Below are 6,063 nucleotides of genomic sequence, written 5' to 3'. Positions count from 1 at the left end.
CTTAGAAGCTCAGCCTTGTTTGTGGCTTCTCTTTTCAGGTAAAGTCGCAGCTTCCGAGTTTGTTGTTGGCTCTTGGCTGCCCCAACTCCCTCCGGGTTGGACGGTCGAATGGGATCCCTCCTCAGACGGTGGGGAATGGGATCACTAATGTCCTGGCTGGCCTCACCAGGGACGTCCGACCCCGACGAGTAGCTTCCGCTTGTTTTTATCCTCTGTTGTTTTCTTCAGAACTGGTTAAGCTCTGATTTTCAACCAAGTGTGTAGCAACTTGTAAATCTACTGTTGGACCTGTTGTATTCTCTGGAAACCACTCACCTTCGTGTGAGTTTTGCTAACTCGGTCCTGTTAAGTGGTTAAATTGGACGAAATCCAACGGCACTTCGAGTTAACTTGATTAAGGCATGAGTGTCGCGTGTTAGGCGACTTAACCGTGCTTTGATCAAGCTAATCCGAGGTGGTTCCACCACAAGTCTGAGGACCCCGGTGCAGTTATTCCTTAAGTTTAAGGGTTAGATCATAAGTTTATCCCCATCCGACCCTTTTATCCTGTTCTCCACCAACTGAAGTTGGACTCCCCCACCTTTCCTGTAGCTTTGCTACAAGTGTCTGAGCTTAAACTTGCAAGTATTGTTGAAATAACCGTCTAAGTGCTAACTCCTGCATTGCATTCATGTAGATTTACATCTCGCCGATGGCACCTACGAGCTACATCCGGCGCCTGAAGACGGAGCCGTAGCGGATCCACCGATCGCAGAAGCCGAAGCAGAACCCGGTGAGGACCAGTTCACCTCCACCCCACTTGAAGGCAAGCCCCAGGAGCATGAACCCAATTTTCTAAACTTGCACATGCCTTCCTTCTTATGAATGTGCATTTACGTATAGGAGTTGTTTGAAACCATAGATGCGTGACTTAGTCCCTTTGATCTGAACACTAGTCTGTTGGGTCGAGTAGTTGCAATGCTTAATAGGACTCGGTAAAAGTCGAGTGATTCCCTGTCACTCGCGAGTTATAGGAGTTGGCTGTTCTTTCTGGTTACAACTATAAGGACGATGGACGGGGCAGGGTGTTGGTTAACTCTTTTGGTGGTCGGCTGATCGCCCCATCTGTTTATTGAATTTGTTTAAGGCCCGACAGTGGTGGTGTTCGTGATCAAGTGTTTGAAAGTACTAATATCATACCCATTATGGGATGGGAAAGCCTAGTACCTGATTGAACCTGGACGTGAGCGGTTCGATCCACTGTCCCTGGAACGGAGTTCCCCTGCGGCTGCATGTGGTGGCAAGTGTGGTCACGGAATGGCAGAGGCCGGATCTGTGGAACCTTGCACCAAGGGAAGTGGGCCCGACACGGGTCAGGGAATTGATGGGGAAGGCCGACACAGGAAGCGAACCCCGGTGTTGCGCGCCATGCATGGTTAAAGAACTCGAATTGATTCGTCTGCCTCTCACAGTTTGAGACTGCTTGATCGCTATGCTACACTGAGTAAAGAAGGAGTCTGATGATGACATGGTCTTGATGTTGAGCTTATATACATAATGTTGGATCTATGCTTGCTTAGTATAGGTTGCCAATGCAGACCGGTTAATGAACTTAGAATCTGAGCTAAAATATTGAAAGTAAGGACCAAACATAGTTGCTTTTGGCAAACAAAACCCCTCAGCCAAAGAGCCTCACATGTCTAGAAGTGGTGGAGTAGTTTTTCCCACCGGTCGATTAAGTCTTGTTGAGCTTAGAAGCTCAGCCTTGTTTGTGGCTTCTCTTTTCAGGTGAAGTTGAGCCTTCTAAGCTTGCTGCTGGCACTTGGCCGCCCCAGCCCCCTCCTGGGTGGACGGTCGAGTGGGATCCTTCCTCGGACGGTAGGAAATGGGACACTGATGTCCTGATTGGCCTCACCAGGGACATCCGACCCCGATGCTAGACGCTATGTTTTTGCCTTCCGTTGTTTCTTTCGAACCTTGTAAAACTCTATTTTGAAACCAATGTGTAATGAATTGTTAAACTAATTGTGGACCCGTTGTATTCTTTGGAACCACTCACCTTCATGTGAGCTATGATAACTCAGTTTTGTTAAGTGGTAAAATCGGATGAAATCCGACGGACCGTCGAGTTGACTTGATTAAAGCATGAGATTCGCGTGTTAAGCGATTTAACCGTGCTTTAGTTGAGTTAATCTGAGGGGTTCCGCCACATGTAGTATCGAAGTACCCTTGCATAAGGGAAGTCTTGTGAATTTTGTGCTTGCTTCTCCTCTATCTTTTTGCAAACCTACGGAGGAACTATACAGTTTTAGTACCAAGCTCCTAGGGTCTATTTGCAATGGTTCCAACTCCAAACTCCAGCCCAGAGCTGAGTGAAGCCAGCCAAACATCCTAACTCTAAAAAATAATGAAGCAGTCTAACTTCATGGAGTTACTGGAGTTCTACTTCATTTCCTTAGAGCACCTCTTTAACAGATCCAAAACACTACGAAACGAACCTAGACGTGGAGTTAGAAGATACTTACCCACCACTATCGTCGGTTACACAAGAAAATGTTTCAGTTCTATTTTTTCCCCTAGCTTCATCCGTTCCCACAACCTTCATCTCCCTCGCGACTACCAACCCATGCGCCGCCCCTAGCCCAGGACCGCCCCCCAGCCCACACGCCGCTGCTCCTTGATCCTTGCCGTCGCCGCCATCCAACTATGCGCCATCGCTATTGCCTTGCGCCTGCACCATCACTCGTGAGGGCTGGAGCCATCGTTCCCCTTGCACACTGCCATTGTCCTACACGCCAGCCTCAGTGAGGCGCCAACCCCATCCAGCACCACTACCATCCTGTGCGGTGGCTCCATCCCACGTACCGCCTACCCATCCTACACGCCGCTGGCCCCACCCCGCGCGCCCCATCCTGCACGTCGCTAGCTGGCCCCATCCTATGCCATGCCCATTCTACACGCCGCAAGCTCTATCCCGTGCATCAGTAACATCCTGCGATCCGCCTGCTGCCGACCTAGAACTGTTTGCCACTGCTAGTCCCCATCCAGTGCGCTGCAGACTCTATTTGGTTACTAGCTTGGGTAGGATGAATGGAGCAAGGTCTCGCGGGCCACGGGTGAGCGGATGAGCTGATTCAGTCCCGAGGAAGAAGATAAGCTCAGAAAAAAGGAAAAAAATAGGTATATAGAGGATGACATGTGAGGCTATGGGGGGCAAAAATGACAATTAACTATGAAAATCCTCTTTTTTTGGAGCTAGGTACCCTTCTACCTGTCACACCCGATTTTAAGGACAAAATCGAGTGCATTAAATACATGTGCGCCAGGATCAAGTTACACACATGTACGACAATAGTGAATAACAAAGACAGTGCTAAATCGAATAAAGAGAGTATTAACCATTATTACATGACCGAAAGTCTCACATAAACCACAAAGTCTAATTATTACGCAGCGGAACTCCAAAGATGACGACGACTCCACAGGCAGCTGACTGAAGAAACGTACGCCTAGAACTCCTCGAAGTCGTGGAAGTACTCCTCTTCCCAATTAACTTGGTCTGAACAGCGGTTTTGCAAGGGTGAGTACACTTATGGTTGGTACTCAATAAGTCGTGGGAAGTAGTGTAGTGTAAGGCTAATTCAAGGTATGGCTAAGGCATAAATAGCATTCGCTTTTAATTAAGTTGGTCAAGTTTTATTAGCAATTAACTAAGTATAAGTTCATACCACCCGAAATTAAACATGAACATAAAGTAAGCAACAAATGCATGAAATGATAACAAGTTAAGTCCATCTTCCGATAATATTATCATGTGAGGGTCCAGGCCGCTCTTAACCGTGAGCACGGCTGATCGATCAGTTTAACACTCTGCAGAGGTGGCACATCTTTACCCACAAGTCGCGTAAAAGTTCATAAGAACTTTGGACCCAACCATGCGGTGTTTGCAAGGCACCATACCACACTTCCGAGGTGTGATTGCATAGGGACGCTACGAGGCCTTTACAAAGATTCATTAGTCAGTGGTAACCCGCTAAGGTTTCGGTGTCTGGCGTGCACCACCCATCCCAGGTAAAATGCAACGACTCAGTCCCCCCTCTTGCCTCATCCCGAGTAAGGTCACCCCAGACTAAGGTTTCTAATTAATCAGCCAAGACCAGAGCCATTTAGTCTTGTGGTAGCACTATTTTCCTGGGTGGTCGCTCCATGTTCCGATTAACAAATATTGATCTTGTCTTAATGAAAGGTATAACAGAAGTAAATCAAGATTAAGCATTGTGTGTAGTTAAACCACCATGTACCAAGTAAGCACTAAGCACGAGCTACCCAACATAAAGTAAACTGGTTGGTCAAGGCAAAGGTAAATCAATCTAGGCGAACCTTAATTGGGACCCATCAATTTAATCTTAACATGTGCATAGCATAAATGTTGAGTACGAGAAAGTAAAGGTGTATAGGACAAAAAGGTAGTGATCAAGGACACGACTTGCCTTCTTGGCCTTGCTCCTGCTGTTCGTACAACTCGAAGGCTTGATCTGCAACTCCCTCGAACTGCGGGGCGTCTACACGCGTCACACGAGCACATACAAGCAAACATGGGCAAAAAGTAAGAAAACAGTACACCAAACATAGTCAAACAGAGAAAACAAGCTTGAAAAGATGATCTACGCTTTAAAACGAACACGTGGATATAAAGAACACGAAAAACGAAGTTAAGATGCAAAAGATATGATTAAAACAAGATCCAGGGACTTTTCTATGAGAAAAACAAAACTTTCAGGGCCTATCCGCGAAAACCGAGGGCTTATACGTAATTATGCGTATAAACCGAGGGTCTGACGCGTAAAAACATCAAACCCGGACGGCGGGTTGATTTTTGGAAAGCTCAAGGGCTAAACCGAAAAATGCAGGGGCAGATCTGTAAATATTTTCAACGCGATCTGGACCGCGGGTTGATTTGCGGAAAAGATAGGGGCTCAAGTGCAAAAGCGGCGCGGCGCGGCTCGGTTGACCGGTACGCGGCCGGATTGACCCGCGATTGACCGTCGGATCTTGATCCGACGGCTACGGTCGACGACGACTCGCGACGGCGGCGGAAACCAGAGCGGCGACGGCGGCGAGCGGCGGCGCGCGACGGCGAGCGGCGGGTCGCCGGAGTTGGGCGAAATAACGCCACGGTGCACGGTTTAACACGCGGAAGGCACCAGAAGAAAGAGGGGAACACGGCGATCCCGATTTGGATGTCTTTGACGACGGGGGCTCACCGGAGGCGGCGAACGACGGCGGGGAAGCAGCGGCGGCGCTAGGAGCTCGGGCGGCTAGGGTTTCGGGTGAGCTGCGGCGCTGGTGTTTGGCGGAGGAGACCGGGAGGAGGCGGCGGCTTTTATAGGGGCTTGGAGATAGAGCCCCGGGTTTGAATCCCCGAAGAAATCGGAGCGGGGGCCGGCGGGACTCCGGAGATGGCGGAGCGGCGGTTGCGGGACGGAGCGGAGTCCGGCCGGAGGAAGGAGAAGGCGGGTGGCGGGCCGGCGCGACTTCGTGGGCCGGCGCGCGTTCGCGGGCTGCGCGGCATCGGGTGAGCGGCAGGCCGGGGTGGCTACGCGGGCCGGCGCGCGCGTGTGGGCCGCGGCTGAGGAAGCGGCGAGCGGGCGAAAGGCGGAGGCAGAGGACTGGGCCGCAAGGCTGTGGTGCAGCTGGGCCGCAAGGAAAAGAAAAGGAGGAGGGCCGGCGGAGCAGTTGCGGGCCGGTGAGGATGGGGCGGCCAGGCCGAAAGAGGAAGGGGGCGCGGGTGATGCTGGGCCGCAAGAAGAAAAAGAAAGGGAAGGGGAAGGAAGTTTCGGCCCAGGAGGAGAAGAAGGAGAAAGAAAATGAAAGAGAAAAAGAAAAGGGTTTTGGAATTTGAATTCAAATTTGGAAATTCAAACTTTGATTCAAACTCAAGCAATCAAAATAAATGCACCAGCATGAATGCACAAATAATTCCTATGATGAATTTAATTAAGTTAAGGAAAATGAAATTAAATGCCTAAAATTTAAATGACACCTTAATTTGAGCAAGTTTTAATGAGTTTGAATTATTCAAAA

The sequence above is a fragment of the Setaria italica genome, chromosome VI (assembly GCF_000263155.2).
Source record: "Setaria italica strain Yugu1 chromosome VI, Setaria_italica_v2.0, whole genome shotgun sequence".
Classification (NCBI taxonomy): domain Eukaryota; kingdom Viridiplantae; phylum Streptophyta; class Magnoliopsida; order Poales; family Poaceae; genus Setaria; species Setaria italica.
This window is presented reverse-complemented; position numbering follows the sequence as displayed.